The sequence below is a fragment of the Manis javanica genome, chromosome 8 (assembly GCF_040802235.1).
Source record: "Manis javanica isolate MJ-LG chromosome 8, MJ_LKY, whole genome shotgun sequence".
Classification (NCBI taxonomy): domain Eukaryota; kingdom Metazoa; phylum Chordata; class Mammalia; order Pholidota; family Manidae; genus Manis; species Manis javanica.
The window spans coordinates 113,424,249-113,445,906 of NC_133163.1; the positions used below are offsets into that span (position 1 = coordinate 113,424,249).

General features: G+C 38.4%; 1 protein-coding gene across 4 annotated transcripts in view; it reads right to left on the reverse strand.

Moving 5' to 3' along the window:
* Positions 1–17,785, reverse strand: part of CSNK1G1 (casein kinase 1 gamma 1) — a 304,324-nt gene extending 286,539 nt beyond the window's left edge. For all 4 annotated transcript variants that reach the window (XM_073211961.1, XM_073211960.1, XM_073211959.1 and 1 more), the window contains exon 1: positions 17,612–17,785. The gene's annotated coding sequence lies outside the window, so the exon portion shown is untranslated. The remainder of the gene's footprint in view (positions 1–17,611) is intronic.
* Positions 17,786–21,658: the final 3,873 nt, after the last annotated feature.

Consider the following 21,658-nt stretch of genomic DNA (forward strand, 5'->3'; position numbering starts at 1 on the left):
ACTAGCAAACCTAGTCCAACAGCACATTAAGAGGATTGCACATTAAGAGAATGTGTAATCTGAGATTTATCCTAGGCGGGTGAACTACAAAAATCAATCAATTAACAGAAGGAGAAAAACCATATGATCATCTCTACTGATGCGAAAAAAAGCATCTGATAAAATCCAATACCCTTTCATAATAAAAAACACTCAAACTAGAAATAGAAAACAACTTTTTCAACATGATAAAGGGATTTTATGAAAACCCACAACTAACATACTCAATAGCAAAAGACTTAAAGCTTTCCCCTAAGATCAGGAACAAGACCAGGATGCTCTCATTCACCACTTCTCTTCAATACTGTACTGGAAGTATTAGCCAGAGTAATTTGGAAAAAAAAAAGGAAAGAAAGAAAAGCCACCCAAATTGGAAAGCTGAGAGTAAAATGATCTCTATTTACAGATGACATGATTGCATATATGGAAAACCTAAAGCATACCACACAAAAATTAGAGATGCTAAAAAAAATCAGCACAAAAATCAGTTATATTTCTACACACTAGCAATGAATAATCTAAAAATGAAGAAAACCATTCCATTTACTATAGCATCAAAAAGAACAGTAAACTCAGGAATAAAGTTATCTAAGGAGGTGTTAAGAACTGTACCCTGAAAACTGGAAAAAAATGTTGAAAGAAATGAAAGAACACCAAAATAAGTGGAAATATATCCTGTTGTCCATGGATTAAAAACTTAATATTGTTAAAACAGTAATCCAACTCAAAGCAACCTACAGATTTCATGCAATCCCTGTGAAAATTCCAATGGGCTTTTCTGCAGAAATGGAAAATCTGTTCCTAAAATGCATGTAGAAATTACCAGCTTCTGCTCCAACATGTAAACAGGATGGAAGCTGGCATTCCTGTCCTCAAATGAGAAAACTGAAGAACAAGAACTCTTCTTAGGTTCATCAGACAATTGAGGTCACAGGGTAAATCGCTGCCCTGAAAACTGGAGAGAAAGGAAGCTAGTGAGCATCAGAGCTTACTGGAAGCAAAAGCCCAGAAGCATAACTCCATTGCTGTAGATATTATTTCTTTTCACAAACTCTAAGAGCAAGGAGACAGTAGGATGAAATATTTAAATGATGAAAGAAAAAAACACCAACCCAGAATTACGTATCTAGTGAAATGATCCTTCAACAGTGAAGGATAAATAAGACTTTTTCAGATAAACAAGAACAGAGAGATGCTGTCACCAGTAGGTCTACCTTGCAAGAAATCCCACAAGAAGTTCTTCAGAGAGAAGAAAGATGGCAGAAGTAAAAAATTTTAATCTAGCAGTAGAGAAGGATAAATGAAGGTAAAATGAAATCTTTTCTTTTTCTTAATTGACCTAATAGATTACTATTGGCTCATAATAATAGCAACAATGCTTTAGATCATTACAGTTTATGGATAAGTGAAATGAATCACAGACATATTATAACAGACAGGAAGCAGGACTGGGAATCCTGTTATAAAGCACCTGCACAAACCATGAAGCAGTATGGTGTTATTTGACAGTGGATTTAAGATTAGTTGTAAATGTATAATGAAAACAATATGGCAACCTCTTAAAAAAATGAAAAACTCACATGCAATTGCAAGTGGCAACAAACAGCCAAAACACAATCTTAGAAAATCTTGAGAAAAAAAAAATTGAAGGGCTCACACTTCCTGATTTCAAAATTACCACAAAGCTACAGTAATCAAAACAGTTTAATACTGGCATAAAGATAGACATACAGATCAGCAGAATAGAAGAGTCCACAAATAAACCCATACATATGACCAACTGATTTTCAACAAGAATGCCAAGACCACTCAGTGGGGAAAGAATAATCTCTTCAACAAATGGTACTGGGACAACTGGATACCCACATGCAAAAGAATGAAGTTGGATCTTAACATCACACTGTGTAACTCAAAATTAATCAAAGACATAAATATGAGAGCTGAAACTCTAAAACTATTAAAAGATGTACAAATGGCAAAAAAACACATGAAAAGATGCTCAACATCACTAGTAAATAGGGAAATGAAAAGCAAAACCCCAAGATACCACTTCACACTTACTAACATGGCTATCAAAAAATGGAAAGTGCTGGCAAGGATGTGGAGAAGTTGGAAGGTTTGTACAGTGCTGATGGAAATGTAAAATGATGCAGCAGCTGTAGAAAACAGTGTGGCTGATTCCTCAAAAGAATGAAACATAGAATTACCATATGGTCCAGCAATTACACTTCTGGGTATATACACCTAAAAGTGAAAGCAGGAACTCAAACAAGATATTTGTACACCCATGTTCAACAGTACTTCAGTTGGCAAAGAAGAAAAAGTCTGGAGATAGTGATAATGGTCCCACAACAATGTGAACATATATAATGATTCAGAATCACACACTTACAAATGCTTAAAACGGCTGTAGGGAAAATGAAAGTTACTATGGCCAGTATCCTCACCTGAGCCTAATCTACTTGCCCACAACACAAAGCACAATGATGTAACTGGCCTACTGCATAGATGCATGCTTACACACATTGCATTGGCAATGCGCCATTATTGTCTGTGTTGCTCTATGAAGAGCTCTGCCCACAGGAAGAGACGGAGATGGATTGCAGACTTTCCAGATGCAGAAATGATTCTAGCACTTGACCTGCCACAGTGAGAATAAAGCTTGGTATAAACCCTTTCACACACAATGTTCTGTGATTGTTATTCAGTCTCACCAAATCCAGAGTGAACTTGCCCAGAGCTGAAATCCCCCTCCAGCGAGGCAATGGTAAAATTTATGTTATGTATATCCTACCACAGTGTTTTTATATAAATAAGTATAGGGAGAGAAGGAACCATTCTATGAATCTGAGCAGTAATCTCTTAGGAAACATGGCAGCCTGAGGTAGATACATTAAATTAATATTTATTTAAAATATGAAATCTGATCAATTCTAAACAAATAAAGTGAAAACACTCTTTAAAAAAGAGGGCAAAGGACTTCAACAGACATTTCACCAAGAAAGAAATGTGCTGGCCAAGGTTCCCATGGCCAGGATTCTCACCTGGCCCTAGTCAGCTTGTTCACTACACACGTGTGGGTAATACGTTGTTATTGACTCCCTATAAAGAGCTCCACCCAGTGACATGGCAGCGCTGCTGCATGGCTGCACAGTTACAAGGCTGTAGGAGAGCAGGGACTGGAGTGGTGGCAGTGCTGTGGACAGTGACTGAGACGGCTGCAGAGGCAGAGAGGCCCAGAGGCAGAGACTGGCTTGCTGCATGCAGACTTCTCTGAGTGGACAGGATTCTAGTGATTGACCTGCAACCGTGGGAATAAAGTTGGGTAATAACCCTTTCATCCCAGGAACGTTACACTGTCATTCCTCAGTCTCAATGAATCCATAGTGAACTTGTCTGGGGCTGAAACCCATTGGTAAGACAAATGGTGACGTCAGCAGGATTCATTGTAGACCAAAGAACAGAACAGGCTGCTCTTATGGGAGGAGTGTTTCAGCGGGCTGCCCCTATGAGTGGGGAGACATTCAAGTCTCCCCCAGTGGACATGTGGTCTGTGGTGACTTGCATCCTAGAGGACTGGGACGAAATGGAGGCAACACCTGAGGCAGTAAAGTTGGCCCTCAGCAAAATAGGGAATTCCTTAAAGAAAGAGAGTGCCCATGAGGCTGTGGTAATTGTGGGGTGTTTTTTTCTCACATTACTGAGAAAGGTCATAAAGGAGAAAGACATCCTCTTGTAGGAGGCAGGTGAAAGGGGCAGTATGAGAATGTGAGCTGCAAGGTGCTTTAGAGGAGGGAAAAAACTTGATGGTGACTGAAAAGGCGTCACTGTGAGGTGCTGTGGAAATGGTAAAGAATGTAATGGTAGCCTGAGAAGTGGCAGCCGGCGAGTGCAGGCTGCAAGGTGCTGTAGGGCAGGTGAAGGATGTAGTGGAGCCGTCAGCCGCAGAAATGAAGGAGGGACGGAAGTATGACAAACAGGTGGGGATGGAGGCCCTGCTGCTGCCAGAGGCATCAGCCCCTCCTCAGTTGAAACCCACCCAGTTAAAAGCTGACAGAGAGCCCGAAGGAAAAGACTTGGCAAGAGCGGGTTCCTCCAGGAGAGGTGCAGCCCCATCCCCAGGTCATGGAGCACTCTATGTTCTGCTGCTATACTCAGGCTCAAGCAATGAAAGCACAGAAGAAAATACGGTCTGCTACTCAAAGAAAGAATTTAAAGGTCCTCATGAAGGTCACAAGGACCCAGATGTGGGTTGATTTGATAAAGGCAGGTACAGACAAAGAGAAATCAGATGGAAAGTCAAATAGAATCTTACTGGAGCTATGGCAACAATTGAAACCGGAGCAGTGGTTCTGGCTGCTGAGGATAAAGCAGGAGTAGCCAGAGTAAAAGTAACAAGACTGGCATGTGTGTCTGCAAGACTTTCTGCTGGAGAGGCTGGAAAAGGCGGGTGTTGTAAGTCCCACCCATGGTCCTTTTGGTTAACTCATCGGAGTACAACTGGTTTGAATACAGCTGGGATGAATGCTTGGTGACAATGGATCTCCTCAGGCTTGAGGGTTATTATAATTTCTGTTATTTGTATATTGTTGTAGCTTCTGCTGTTACTGTGGGGTTTGGTTATAATGTTCCAGCTTTCTCGCACAGGAACCAACGCAGAAGATTAAGGGCGCATAGATTGAGAGGCAAGAATCCTGAAGGGGTGGTGTGGAGAACGTGAAGGTTCCTATGGCCAGGATTTTCACTCTGCCCTAATCAGCTTGATCACTACACATGTGTGGGCAATATGTTGTTATTGACCCTATATAAAAAGCTCTGCCCAGTGCTATGGGTGACATGGTGGTGCTGCTGCACACGGCTGTATGGCTGCAAAAGAGCAGAGACTGGAGTGGTGGCAGAGCTGAGGACAGAGACTAAGATGACTGTGGGGTGTAGAGAGGCCCAGAGACAGAGACTGGCTTGCTGTATGCAGACTTGCTCCGAATGGATGGGATTCTAGTGATTAACCTGCTGCCATGGGAATAAAGTTGGGTATAATCCCTTTTACCCCAAGAATGTTCCATTGTCATTCCCCAGTCTCACTGAATCCATAGTGAACTTGTCCGGGGTTAAAGCCCACTGGCAAGACAATAGCCAATAAAGCACAAGAAAAGATGCTTAACATCATTAACATTAGGAAAATGCAAATCAAAATCACAATGAGATACCTCTTATACACACTAAGATGCCTATAATTTTTTTTGAATCAGAAACAACCAAAAAATGTGGTATACTTATACAATGTAATATTATTCAGTCATAAAAAGAAATGAAGTATGGATACATACTACAACATGAATGGACCTAGAAAACATTATGCTAGGTGAAAGAAGCAGACAAAAAAGGTCACATATTGTATGACTCTATTTATATGCAATATCCAGAATAAGAAAATCCATTGAGATAGAAAGCAGACTAGTGTTTTCCAAGGACGGTGTAGAGGGAGGAACAGGGAATACTATTTAACAGGTGGGGTCTCTCCTTTTGGAATGATGAATGTTTTGGAACTAGATAAAGGTTATGGTTGCACAACATTGCATGTTATGTGCAGAACATAAAGATTATGGTGGCCTAAATGCCAGCAAATTATGCATGTTAAAATGGTTAATTTTATATTACATAAATTCTATTTCAATAAATAAGAGGGAGCTAGCACAGAATTAAGAATATCTTATGAAAACAATTATCCAAACATGTCAAATTATTTTATTACATACTGTGTCCCAACTAAAACAAAATAACACTGAAATATTTCTTAAACTGTTTAAAGATTAAGACACCCAGACCTTTTCTAAATCACAACATTTCTCTAGAGAGGGAAGAGTAGTATCATAGAGTTTCTCAGGTATAACTTACTCACGCTGGAGAAAGTGAAGGTTCCTATGGTCAGGATTCTCACCTGGCCCTGGTCGGCTAGCTCCCGACATACGTGTGGGCAGTATGTTGTTAGACCCTATATAAAAAGCTCTGCCCAGTGCTCTGGGTTGCTGTAAGGCTGCAGGAGAGCAGAGACAGGAGTGGTGGCAGCGCAAAGGACAGAGATTGAGACTGCGGGGTGAGGGGGTACAGGGGGGCCTCAGAGGCAGAGACCAGCTTGCTGCATGCAGACTTGCTCTGAGTGGATGGGATTCTAGTGCCACCGTGGGAATGAAGCTGGGTATAAACCCTTTCACCCCAAGAACATTCCACTGTCATTTTTCAGTCTCATTAAATCCATACTGAACTTGCCTGGGGCTGAAACCCTTTGGCAAAGACACTCACAGACTTATTTTTTAAAAGCTGGCATAGGTGGCTCTTTTAATTTAGCCACCATGAGCAAAAAAGGCCCAATAAAACCCAGAAACTCTATCACAAATTACTTTGAACTTTATACCTAGAAAGCACAGTACAAAAATTTCCATCTAATTTCCATTAGATGGGCTAAATGACTTGCCCTGTTACCCACTGTAAGCACTATGTCCCTCTGACAGTGACTTCTCCTGACAATATGTCACCTAGGATTAAAACTTTTCCAAATAAGTCTCCTTAATCTGTTGGTCTCCAACCATTATTAGTTTCTTCAAAAGAAGCTTCAGAGATAGAGATACTTGAGCTTGACATCCTTTGTCTACCACTTGCCGGCAGTGTGAACTTTGAAGGTAACCTTCCTTTCTCTGGCTCATTGTCTCATCTGTAAAATGGGAATAATAGCCACACCTCAGTGGCTTGCTGTGAGAATAAGATGAGTCCAAAGCACTTAAGCATACTGCCTATTACATAAACTCGGTAAACTGCCATCATTATTATTAGTATTATGTGTTTTCACTAATACTTCCCTAAAATAGGCTCTCACTCCTACTATATTATATCTACTAGGTTATGTCTGTACCTCCTCAACTGACTTCCTTCATTCCTATTTGTTTTGCCACTGGGTTTCAGCCCCAGACAAGTTCGCTATGGATTCAATGTGACCAAAGAAATTGACAGCAAACGTTCTTTGGGGTGAAAGGGTTTATTACTGGCTTGTTCTCCCTGTGGTAGGTCGAGCACTGGTGTCTCTGCCTCCGCCCAGAGCACTGGGCTGAGCTCTCTGTATAGCGCAATAATAGCTTATTGCCTAAAGGTGTGGAAGCGGTAGCCTAGCAACATTATCAGGTGGGTTAAGTTCAGTGAGGATCCTGACCAGAGGAACCCCAACTTCCCCACACTATCTGTTAGTAGTCCAAAGATTCTGCACATCACCATCAAAGAAATCTTGCAACATACAGATGACATCCTATTACTCCCCAGCTTAAAAAACTGCAGTGGGTCCCTACTTACTACATCAGATCTAACTTCTTCCTGACTTTCATTATCCTGTTAACAGCTGCTTTTAACAGCTATTTTTAAACTCCAGTGTATATCAGAATCATCCGGAGTGCTTGTTAAAGCAGATTGTTGACCTCACTCCTAGAGTTTCCAATTCAGTAAGCCTGGAGCAGGGCCTCAGAATTTGCATTTGTAATAAATTTCCATATGATGGTGATGCTGCTGGTTAAGGAACCATATTTTGAAAATTACTGCTCTAAAATATGACCACATTCTGCCTCCTTAAGTTTATTTCTCCCCACTCCCTAACCAGCACATAGTGCCTTGACTGGATCAGTCTTCTCACAAGCTTTCCCCAATTTTTCCTCCCCCCTGCTTAACTTTGCCACTGGAAAACACTTTCTTGCCTACCCAAATCATACCCATCCTTTAAGCCCGTGGTTCTCAATACTGCCTGCACATTACAATCACCCGTGAAAGCTTTTTAAACTATAGTTGTGCCACCCCCTGAGATTCTAATTCAAGTGATCCTGGGAAAAGTCTCCCCAAGTGATTCTAATGAGCAACCAGAGTTGAGATCCACTACTATACCTTCAATCTCTTTCCCATTAGAATTATGAACCCTCACTGAATTTTCTCCTCTCTGAATTCCTAGTGTTCCCAGATTATATCATCAAGTTTGCACTTAGTTACAGATCAGTTTACTCTCTACCTTTCATTTTAAGTCTTAGTTATCTAACTAAGTCAATTATCTTATCTTCAATTTCTATATTCCTGCAGCACTAATATGGTAATAAATATACAGCAGGAACTCTATGGTTATTTCTTCACTCATTGTGGATTCAAATTAGAATTCAAAGCTTTAAAATATTTCTAATGAATCCAATTCTGGAAACTATACACCCTCTCTTTAAAAATAGAGTTCTACAACGAACTCACTTTGTTATGATGAGTCATTTAACTCCTTCCTTCCCCAATAAATTGAAAAAATACTAATGTATCAAAATGCTGTGGAGAATAAAATTAATAGCATCATAAATCGCTTCACAGTTGCTTCCTTAGAGCAAATGGCTTTTTTAAATCCATTACAGACTGTTTCAAAACAGTTAAGAGAATCAAAGCACACATATTTAAAGATGCTGAAGCTCTGAATAGTTCTGATTTGTTTTCTAAACAGATGTGCATCCTTCAAGCCCTGAATTCACCAGATGTATATTAAATTTATCTGTACTTTCAGTTTTTACATAACACTCAACTCTAGTTTTAGAAATACACCATCACATAGAGTTCCACTACTGCTTTGTCATTAAGTATTAACAGATCACCTCCACTGTGCAAAAAACAAAAATTAAGATTCATTTCAATGCAGCCAAATGTGTACTTGCTAAATATAGGTTATAAAATCATTATTTTTGAATTAGCCGATTTCCATTTACACTGTGTAAAAATCTAGTGACACCTGGTACTTTAAGAAATACTCAACCAGTGTGGATAAAAATGAGAGTTCCTGTAGCCAGGATTCTCACCTGGCCCGTGGTTGACTAGCTCACTGCACACCTGTGGGCAATACATGGCTGTTGACTCTAAATAAAGAGCTCCGCCCAGTGCTCTGGGCATGACACGGTGGCAGGGCTGCAAGGCTGCAGGAGAGCAGAGCAGAGGCTGGAATGGTGGCAGTGCCAAGGACAGAGGATGGCTGTGCAGGCAGAGAGGCCCAGAGGCAGAGACCGGTTTGCTGCATGCAGACTCGTCGCTCTGAGTGAACGAGATTTTAGTGACTGACCTGCCATCTGGAAATAAGATTGGGTATAACCCTTTCACCCCAAGAACATTTTGCTGTCATTTTCTTTGGTCACATTGAATCCATAGCAAACTTGCCCAGGGCTGAAACCCATTGGCAAGACAACCAGTATTTGAATTCTAGATACTGTGTAGTTTAGGAGTCCACTTAAATTTCCTGGAAAATTTACTTCTTATAAAATCATACTTTCTTCATCAAATAAAATGAATGAATTAGTGTGTTATAACAAATAGGACTGGACTGAGAGTCAGGAGACCTGGGTTCCAGTCTGACTCATTAGCTCTACAATCCTGAGCAAGTCACTTAAGCCTCTCTGCACCTAAGTCTCAGCTACAAAATGAAAGAATCTAACTAGACATTCTCTATGTTCTGTTTTAGCTTTGCGATACCATAATCTATGAAACTCAAGAAACAAAAGCATTAACCAAATGGATTCCATTAAAGATAAAGTGAGCTTAGATATTGATTTGGAGAGCATCTATCTCTGGAACCTAAGTGTTTTCATACAAACAGATAGTTCTTTTTATCTGTTGTTATTTAACTAGATGAAAAAGCAAACAAAATCCACCAAACATGAATTAAACAATTTTTGCATCACACCCTAGATAAACAGGATATTGGATGTCGTAATACCAAATAAGGTTACGATGTTTTTGAAAATGCAAAGTATCCTAGAAGTCCAGACAGGACAATTTCATACAGCCAGCTGAAAGAGGATTCTAGCTAACAATTACTACTTAGGCTATGTGAGAAATAGTGTCTCAGGACAGCATTTTATTACTTTTAGGATAGTCCCACTTTGAGTCAGATTTGGAAATAATCAGACAACTATGACAATACCCATGATATCTCTTCCTACTCAATCTTTGCCAGCTCAAGTTTCTGGATAGTCTTCAACAAGTGTAATATAGGAAGAAGCAAACACGGGAGAGGGCAGCCAAGAAATCTGTACAGCTGAGAATCTGTGCAACAATAAAATGCAAGTGGCAAAGGACCTTAACTTTAGTGACAGTTCAAAAACTTTGAATTTAGATCTCCTATCAAGCTCTTTCACCATCTGCAACTGTCATATGGCCAATACCACATTTAACTAACAGTTCCTAATGCTTGATTACACAGATCAAAGAATTAAGCACCTGTTGTCAATTAATACCTAATGACCTAATATCAGTCTTTTTGAAAGGGAAACTCAGTCTCTGAATAATGCTTCTCAGTACATCTGAGAATGCTAGGAAAATCTCTTTTCAAAAACCATCTGACAAATTATTTCACTCATTTTAGTTTCTTTAATAATAATTTAAAAAATTGCCTAGAGGTTGGAGTGGGAGGGAGGGATGAACTGCCAGAACACAGGATTTTTAAGGCAGTGAAAATACTCTGTATGATGTTATAAAGATGTGTGTTATTATATGTTCTTCCAAACCTATAGAATGTATAACACAAAGAATAAACCCTAAATTACTATAGATTTTGGATGATTATGATGTGTCAATATAAATTCACCAATTGTAACAAATCTACTATTCTGGTGGGAAATGTTAACAATGGGGGAGGCTATGCTTGTCTGGAGGCAGACGTTTTCTTCCACTCAATTTTGCTGTGAAACTAAAACTACTCTACAAAACATATATATATATATATATATATATATATGTAATCTTTTTTTAAAAACACCATGTTAACATTTTTAGAATAGAAAACATTTTGATAAAACAATTGAACATCCTTGTTAAAAATATGAATATCAAAAGTCCTTAAACCTTTCACAAAACAACTCAAAATGGGTCTCAAAACTCAATGTAAAATGCAAAACTACGAAAATTCTCTAAGATAACATAGGAGAAAATCTATGTGACCTTGGATTTGGCAGACAGTTTTGAGATTCAACACCAAAAGCATGTTTGATGAAAGAAAAACTTGGTAAGTGGACTTCATTAAATTAAAAACTTTTGTACTACAAAAGACACTGTTCAGAGAATAAAAAGGCAAGCCACAGATTGAAAATATTTGCAAAAAACATATCTGATAAAGGATTTGCACCCAAAACTTTGTATATAAGGAACATTTAAAATGCAAGAAGAAAACCCACAAGCCAGTAATGGGCAAAAGACCTGAACAGATACCTCACAAAAGAAGATACATAGAAGATGTAAATAAGCATATGAAAAGGTGATCAACACTGTATGTCACAAGGGAATTGCAAACTAAAACATCTATTAGAACGGCAAAAGTACAAAAAACTGACAATACCAAATTCTGGCAAGGATGTGGAACAACAGGAATGCTCATTCATTGCCAATGGGGATGCAAAATGGTACGAGCACTTCAGAAGATAGTTTGGCAGTTTCTTACAAAATTAAACCTAAATCTTATATGACTTTTGATCCATCAATCACACTCTAAGGTATTTACTCAAAGGAGCTGAAAGTTTATGTCCATACAAAAGCCTGTACACGCACCGTTTGTAGCAGCTTAATTTGTAATCGCAAGAAAATGGAAGCACCAAGAAGTACTTCAGTAAATGAAGGGATAAGGAAACCATGGTATATACATATAAAATTATTCAACAATGAAAGGAAATGAGCCATCAAACCACAAAAAGACACAGAGGAATCTTAAACGCATACTGCTAAGTGAAAGAAACCGGGCTAAAAAGGCTACATATATGATTCCAATTATATGAAATTTTGGAAAAGGCAAAACTATACAGACAGTAAAAAGGTCAGTGGTTACCAGAGATTCTGGGGGAAGGAGAAGAGAGCTGAATAGGGTTACAAAAAAAGGAAGGGGGGATTTTTAGGATGGTAGAACTATTCTGTATGAAATTGTAATGGTGGATAGTTATTATGCATTTATTAAGATCCACAGAACTGTACAACACAAAGTGTGAACCTTAATAAAAACCATGGGCTATAGTTAACAATAATGTTTCAATATTGGTTCTTTAGTTGTGACAAATGTACCACACTAATGCAAGATGTTAATAAGAGGGAAAATGGGGTGGGGCTAGTTATGTGGCTATAGAAAGATACGGAACTCTGCTTGTCCTGCCAATGGGTTTCAGCCTCGGGCAAGTTCACTGTAGATTCAGTGAGACCGAGGAATGACAACGGAAGATTCTTGGGGTAAAAGGGTTTATTACCCGGCTTTGTTCTCCCAGAGGTCAAGCACTAGAATTACGTACATATTCAACAGTCTGCAGGTCTGTAATCCTTCTCTGCCTCCATCCAGAGCCCTGGGCAGAGCTCTTTACATAGTGACTCAGTCAAGAATAGCTTATGCCTACCGGCAAAAGCAGTAGCCTAGCAGTAGCCCAATTACATCAAGTAGTTTTGGTTCAGGTGAGGATCCCGGCCATAGGAACTTCAGTTTTCCCCACACTGTTCAATCATTCTATAAATCTAAAACTGTTCAAAAAATTTAGTCTTAATATCTTAAAAATTTGGCATCCACAATCTCAAAAGAGTAGATATTGCTACTTTAGGCTACAGAAATTCTAGAACAGTGGGAAAACACTAACTTTAAATAAAATCAAATTTAAATAAAAACTTTAATAAATTCAAATGAAAAACAAATTAACTTTAAGACCCTTCTTTTTTCCCAGCACTGGTCATGTCCTTGCTCACTAGCACCTACATCAGAGAGTGACCTCTCGGAAATGAAGAGGAAATCCAGCTGGGAAGCAATTTATGGTTAGCGATTTAGCCTTACTAACTAAAATGAGATTTGGTGATTATCATGGACATTCAAGAACACACACACACACACACGTCATTCATTAATGCCAACAGACAAATTAAAGTATACTGATAAGCTTATCAAGAGGTACATAAATGTGTATTTTCAATTAAGATGCCCAAAAGTCTTCAAAGCCCCTTTTCTAGGTTATAGTTAGAATGTGTAAGCTATAGCAATCAATGTGGTCCAATGTTATTATTCCTTGGAAAATGCGGCATCAAACTGTAGCATTCTGATAGCCTTACCCAGCACCCAGATGTGTGCTCCAAGTCCTCTCTGAGGTCAAGAGCAATGGCTCCCAGTTCCCTCAGCTCCTCTGGCCAAGGCAAAATCCAAGAGAATATACCTTTCCCCAGTATGTCTATGTCTCCACTGTGATGGGTAAGCAATTATATTCCCACCCCTGACATCCAGGCCCTGCCTTACTACACTGACCACTTGGAGCTTCTGGGTGAGGAAAAGACTACAGCGGCATAAGGGCAGTCCATCTGTCCTCCTAAATCGCCAGAACACTCCTGCCACAGACAAAGAAAGCATGGTTCTCTTCTGTCCAGAGGCTCTCTCTTCAGGCCATTTCTGGGATACTAGAAATCAGTACTACTTTATACTTTCTCTAAGATGCCTGGATCTCTCTGGTCCATGGTCAGTGCCAACAACTGTAACCTGAAAAAGTTATGGTCTTTTCAGCTCAGAAAACCCAAAGCTATCCTCTAAATTTATTAAAATCCAAACTGAAAAGTGACAAGTATTGCCCTATGAACTGTATGGTAACATTTAGATGAAAACGATAGCAACTGGTTTAAGGTAAAGCAAAACTCATTACTGAAAGAGTGAGTTTAAGTGGGCTTATCACTGAACAAAAAGTCTTTAGAAGCTTCTCTTCTGGTTGTACTATCAAGGGAAAAATAGATTTATTCTTTATCTCCAAAATCTGTTTTTTAGCAACTTTCACCAAGTGGACGATGTTAAGTAATACTGACAAAAATGGTTTCTTCAGTGAATGGCGACAAAGACACATGAAGCTACCTAACGTTCAGATAGTATGAAATAACTTAGTAATTACTTTTAATCAAAGTTTACGATCTTTCAGTAGAACTCAGGATAAAATTGCAAGTTATTTTAGTTACCTGTTCACTGAGATAGCTGAATTATATAACCTAAGTCAACTGAAGATTTTTATTTTTGAAAAATAATCTGATGAATTCAAAGCCACAGAACATGAAGAGGTGAGGGAATAAGGAATCTGAAACAGATGGCATCTAATTTTTTTCTCCTGAGTCCATCTTGAACATATCCCAATAATGTCTAAATCCAATTTAGCTCTCCAAATAAGTCATCCACAAAGCTTAAAATGGTAATTCTGAAGTAAATTCACTTAAAAAAAAACTTGTATTGCCCCCAGCCTCTCAAAGTCTCTATATTAGGCAGATGAGTACAGACAAGTTAGATTAACAAGAGAAAAACTATTGCTCTTCAAATTCTAAAGTTCTTTCATGAAAATCTATTTCACTTACCTGAAGCCACTGAAGCAGTTTCTACCACGATTGGTGGTCTATGATATCAGTCTTTTTAGTCTGGATAAAATGATTATCCTTATTAAGAGATCAAATATCTCCAAAAAGAAACATGTTTTAAAACAGAAACAAGCTCTGGAAGAATACTCATTTGGTTTGAGTAATGCACTGACTGGTATTTTTAAAACATTTCCACAGTAACTCTTTCACTCCTGATTTGGCAGCACCAATAAAATCAACTGTATTTTGTTCATTACATAATTCTAGTATATAAAATATAAACCTTCCCAATCTTTCCTAAGACTTTCTGAGATCCTCCAAGAGAAGGTTTAGTCATTTTTAGATTTCCTGACAAGCAAATTCCATAAATGACAACTGCAAAGATCCTTGGAGTGGCCACATACTTTGCGTGGAAAAGGTCACTAAGAAAAGTATTACCCTCACAGTCTCTACTGTTAACTGCAATTTAGATGGAACTTTTTATTCTAACAGCTAGTAGTCTCTTATTTTAAAATAAGTAGTTTATTAAAATTCTATTATAAGATAGGGGAAAAATAGGTGCTTTTGGTGGCTTTACCAAAGCAAGATATACAGCCTTTACTTTAGTAAGATTTTAAAGATGATGATAAATGATGATCCAGGAAAACACAGCTAAAAGCATATATATATCAAACTAAATGGCTTTTCTAAGGGTGTAAAGTCTTTAATATATATTTTATACAATTTTACATAAGTATTTAATACATATATTTTATATATATTAAATATTATATAAAATGTCTTTAATATATATACTTTATATATTATATATTTATTATACAGAATATATAAAAGACTTCACACTCTTAGAAAAGCCATTAGGTTGAATAACCTTACAAAAAACCTACAACTTTAGGATAAAAATAACTTTAAACTCTTTAAAAGAAAGTATACTTTATTAATTACATTAAATATATGCATACATTTATCTATTTGACCAGTATTTATCTGGTGTCTATTATGTAGCTGCAGTGGTGGATAAAATTTTAAATAGTATTATTACCTCAAGGAGCATGCAGTATAGTTGAATTTTATCAGTTTTTTTTTTAAGTTCAATTCTGCTTTTGAAAGATAGACATGGGGAAGAACTATTTATGAAATTTTCTCTCAAAATTATGCAAAACCTATAAACCTCTCTAAAAAGTGATACTGAATTACAAACTTTGTACCCACTTTTCACACAAAAAAGTATTATCAAAGCAAGTTATTTGATTTTCATCCTGAGTATAAATTTAAAAATTACTAACTACAGGTTACATCAAAAATCAAACTATATTAGCCAAAAATCTGACGTACAATAGGTTACATATAACTATCGTTTTAAATCTACAAATGTATATAAAGACTTCATGTTTGAGATTTGTTTCTACATTTTCATCATGAATTAAAGGAAAAAATTCTATTTTATTTTACAAACATTATATATATAAGGATTCTGTAACTATTGCTAATAGTTTAAGTCTCATTAAGATGAATGATGCTATTGATGTTGATTTTAATCTTAAAATTACAACTACTTTCAATGTTATGCCCCAATTTTAATTCTCTTCTGAGACACGTTGTTAATTAAAATGTACATACCTTACTTCTTAAATATTTTTCTTATCAACCAAACTACACACACCACAAATCTGAGAAAAATCTTTGAACCAGTATGTCATTTCAATAAATGAATATATTCTGCTTTAAGAGTTTTAAGAAACTACTGATAATTCAAATTTGTGCTACTTACCAGTTTGTAGAAGTCACTAAAAGTCCTGTTGTATACATATATTCTAGGATATTATTATCCAGTTCCCTTCCTATCTCAAACCTCATTCCACAAAACTCGGCTATCCTGACTGTATAAGATTAATTACAATAATTCATCCTTCAATTAGAAGGTGCTTCCATTTAATGTAAGCTGTTATTTAAATACATCACACCCTTTTCAATACTGCTAAGAATTTTAACATTTTACTTAAGAAGAAACTAAATCTCTGGTAGGTTCCATGACTTGCCCAAGGTCAACAACTAGCCAGTGGTACAATCGGGGTTCAATCGCAGATTTATCTATCTCAAAGCGAATACTTCTACTTGATCACAATTATCTCCTTAACAGATTAGGAGACAGGCTCAAAAGCAGACAATATTGTCTCTGAACGTTCGCATTACCTTTTCTGAAACATCTATCACCACCCAATACACAGAATTCAGTCACTGACTAAAACATAAAGGAAGAGAATCATTCTGCTTCATTTAAACTAGGGCAGGCTTACTGGCAGGTAAGAAAGAGGTTGGAAAAGGGCTTGCCTCAACACGTCTTGCCTAGACCTCTATACCCTATACGGTTCCACCAGTCTATTTTCTATTAACACACATACCTACTAAACAAGGTTATGCCCGACTAGCTTAGTTTAGTGCTTCCCAGTATTGAACTTTCCTAAGATGATTTATACCAGATTTAAATATCCAGCAAGGAGACTTGGTTGAAAAAGCCGTTCTGGCACTTCCCAAACATTTGTCTCACTTAGGGGCAACAAACACAATTTCACCCTTTCTTTTACGCTGAAATGTTTGCCCACTGAGGGGGTACCGCTCCGGTAGGACGCTGGGGCAAGAGAGCAGTAAAGGAAGAGCTGGGGGAAGCGCACGGAAGTTGGTTGGAGGGAGGTCTCCTTACCCACTCTTCTGCCCTAGCTCCACCAAGGGCGGCTCCCCGCAGTGCCCAGCCTACTCGCAACCCTCGAAGTCCGGATCCGTCCCAGCGGGGTGCGCGGAGCGATCGGGCAATGGGAGCACGGAACTGCCCCAGCCACCCTGCCGCGGTCCAGACTCTCCTTTTGGCCTCGGAGGATGCTCCCCCTTTCAGAGCAAGCCCTTTAGGTGGCAAACTCCCCTTCCACACCCGACAACGTCTTCTGCTTCCAAGGGGGCGCCTCCCCCGCAACCTCGAGCCAGCTAGCCACCCGAAACTCTCCGCCAGCGGTGTCTCCCAAGCCTCTCCATTCCACTGCCCGAACCCCTCCATGGACATACACACCGGCCTGCGCCCCACCCAGGATCTCGGCGTCCCGCACCCGGACCGGGAGAAGGGGCCCCTACCAGCACCCGAAGACCCACACACACACTCAGGCTCCAGCCTCCTGGACCCCGTAGAAGCAAGAGCGAGTACCTGGTCTGGCCGTGCTCCGGGGCTCAGATGGGGCGGGAGCGGCTCCCTCCAGGAGGCGCCGAGCGCTCCTCTCCACCCACGCGCAGCAGCAGCTTCTCCCTTTCCCAGAGCGGGAGGGAGGAGAGGCGCGAGAGGGGAGGGGGAAGGCGAGGAACGGAGGGGCAGCTGGAGATGACCCGGAACCACTAGCGCTGGCCCCACCCTTGGCCCGGCAGAGGGCACCCTGGCTCACCCAATAGGACAAACTTAGAGCGGACTGTGAGAAATGGACACAACCACTTCCGGGTCATCCCCGCTACTACCCCCCTCCTTAGCAACCGCGTGCGGTTACTAAGCGGAAGTGCCTTCAAAGACAACCACCCCATTTCTTCTGGGACTACCAGGAGGTAACCAGAAGCGCCTGCTCTTCGTTGGCAACACGCTCTTACCTTCTGCTCCTGGTCTTAGACCGAGCGCAAGCTTCGCTGCCAGAGTCACGCAGCTCATCCTGCTTTTCCCTTTAGCAGTATAGTTCCCCACAGCCACTGTATACACCTAATCCCTCCCGCCCTGGGTCCCAGACCAACTCAGTGGCTCCTCCTAAGGCTCTTTGGTCCTCGTGGGAGTTACTTTCTGACGGTTTAGCAAGCATCTCCCTCTTGTGGATTTTCAGTTATGTTTCAACTGGGTTTTAAAAATCTTCAGTGTTAGGAAATTTTTCATGCGCTTCGTTCTCCTGTGACAGCCCCTGAAACCGAATAGTGAGAAAAGTTTTGTCTTTTCCTATCTTACCTTTTGTAAGGATTGCACGTTTGTGTATGAGCTGGAAATAACCTAGTTTAAATGGAAGGTGAAAACAAAGATTCACTGTAAATCGAGTAGAGTTAGTTTAACCCTTAAAAGAAAAAGCAATGAGATAAAGCCAAAGGAAGCCCATAATCAAGCCTGGGAAGTAGGAAGACATTTAATCCTCCACTCAGAATAAACGAATACTTTCATACCATAAACACTGTGGAAAAATGTTATTAAGACACCTCATTTATTCTTCTTATGCTTTAGTCAGTCACTGACTAAAATATAAAGGAAGAGAATCATTCTGCTTCATTTAAACTAGGGCAGGCTTACTGGCAGGTAGAGGTTGGAAAAGGGCTTGCCTCAACAAGTCTTGCCTAGACCTCTATAGTCTATACTCCAGTCTATTTTTTATTAACACGCATTGTGTACTAAACAAGGTTATGCCCGACTAGCTTAGTTTAGTGCTTCCCAGTATTGAACTTTTCTATGATGATTTATACCAGATTTAAATATCCAGCAAGGAGACTTGGTTGAACACGCCGTTCTGGCACTTCCCAAACACTTGTCTCATTTAGGGGCAGCAAACACAATTTCACCCTTCTTTACACAGTCAGGATAGCCGAGTTTTGCGGAATGAGGTTTGGGATAGGAAGGGAACTGGATAATAATATTCTAGAATATATGTATACCACAGGACTTTTGGTGACTTCTAGAAACTGATAAGTAGCACAAAATTGAATTATCAGTAGTTTCTTTAAACTCTATGAGCTTTGAAAATATTGAGAGTTGGTTGTGGTAAAAAACAGCAATATAAATTAATCCTCTTCTTAGAAAAACGACCCATATCATTATGGCAATTAAATATTCAGAGAAATGTAGTTGGGCAGAGAAAAATAACTAAAAATCATCACTTCGCTTTCCAATCTTGAATATGTCTGCTAAAAAGCAATAAAGCTTAATAGCACCTGAATTTGTCCTCCATTGCTTGGCAGTGAATATACTTGAAGTTGCCGGCTCCAACTTTATTGGTCATGATAACCTCTTAGTCACCAACATTGGACTGTTGTTCACCTCAGCTGGGGCAAAGGAAATGAGCTTTGGTCCTTTAAAAGAAACAGCAGGTCTGTGGTTTCCTGTGCACATGAGACAGCATTAAATTGATTCATCCTAGACAGCTCAGCAAAACCTTTAAGAAGGTTCCCTTCAGATTCAAATGTTAGTAGTGGGAAAGTCTAAAACATTTCAATGCTTGCCATGGATATGCATACATGTGCGAGAATATACACACACAATTCAAATGGAATCTAAGCACATCCAATAATCACTTGTTCTTTAAATCTGGCTGTAAGTGACAAATGATAAACCTGTTAACATTACAAAATAGAGCTTGGTATTTCAATTTGTCAGCAGAACCAAAATTTTTTAATTAGAAAAGTAAAACTATAAGCCCAATGAATGACTTAATTTAAAACTATGGTGGACTTAAATGTCTCTAAAAATTTAATATAATTATGGTAAATGTGTTCTATAGAAAAAAATGTTTTATTGAGTACTATTAAATGTGGTAGTTTAAGCCAATACAGAAATGCAAATTCCTCTGTATCATTCATTTTTCCCTTTGCCTGAAGAAATGTGAGTTAAAACAATTCATTTAGATCCTCTTTCTACAATTATTTAAATTATTATTCAATCACTTTTGTATAGGTTTATGAATAACTTACTTGACTCAATTTTATCATTTTCAACATATTCATTGCTTAGAGATCTCTAGCGATGTAAATATAGCACAATCCGCACCTAAAACTAGCTATGTGGGTTTAACTACACTTTCAGAATTTTGTGAGCAGTACTAGAGGAATCCATGCTCTTAATATGAACCATAATCAGACAATGTTCTCAGATCTAGGCACCAAATAGCTTTCAAAGTCAGCACAGTAGATAAATATGGGACCTCCAGCCTTTTTTTTAAGTTTCTTTTTTCACTTTTTAAATCGACACTAGTAATTATTTAAGAAAGAATTAGGATAACTAACATTTATTTTTAGGAAACCCAACACTCCATTACTCAATAATTAATAATTTAAATATTCCTAAAATAATTAATATTCAAATTTTCTTGGAGTTCCTTTTGTTCTCCAAATACCAACTTGTAGAAAGAGAGGATCTAAAATACCAAAACAAGAGTTTAACAATTAATAAATACTTGGGATTAGAAGAAATTTAGCCACATTTACCATTTATGTACCTAAGCAATATACAACCCAAAAAACATAGCCTCTTACACAAGGGACTTAGAGAAACTCACTTAGCATACACGTGACATAAACAACAGCATGTCTAGCCCTAGGAAGAGAAGACTAGACTAAAGATGTAACAGCTATCTTTAAATAAATAAATACTTGAAGGTTGTCATGTGGAAGGGATAACTTCATCTGTGTAGTACAGAACCAAGTATAGGAGGAGGGGAGTTAGAAAAATTCAAATTTTAAACTCATATAACATTTTTCACAATTAGAGTTGCCAACTAATAAAACAGTCCACTTATGAATAGCTATAACTGGCTTGGGACGAACAAAATAACTTCTAACATTCCTCCCAGTTTTGATTCAGTGAAGATCCTTCACACCTCTATACGCTTTCCTCAAAGGTAAAAGGAACCATTATAACAATTGGTTGGACCGAGGCCCAACTCAACCTTCAATTTTTCCAAAAGTGAATTAAGCTTGAAGGATTCTAAGTACAGTGAGATTTGTAAGCAGTGTGTGTGTGTGTGTATACACATACACATACACAATTTTACATTTGTTTAGGCTTTATTTTCTGCTTTTTAAAAGAGTGATAAGCATTTATCATCTTGTAAATAATTTTCAACACACTTTATTTTTGCTATAATATTGCTCTTCCTTTGTGAAACTATGAAATCACAAAATACATATGATCCTTACAATGTTCTAGCATTAAAAAATTCCAGAAAAGTAGTTCTAATCACTGGCCAGGAATTTAACACTAGCATTAATAATTTGAATAATCCAAAGAGGAAAAGGAGATTGATTTTGTGAAGAAGGGCACAAAATTACAAACTTGGTTTAATTACTTTTTTAATGTACAAACTTTATTTTTTAATTCAGTTTTAAAGGAAACAGGGAATTTGTACTTCCCTTATGTTTAGAAGAGGCTAAATTGCAAATCTACATTTTTAAAAAACTTTGACAAGGAAATAGATTACATGGACTTCTGCTAATAAAAGTGAGACCATCAAATGTGTATTTGAAA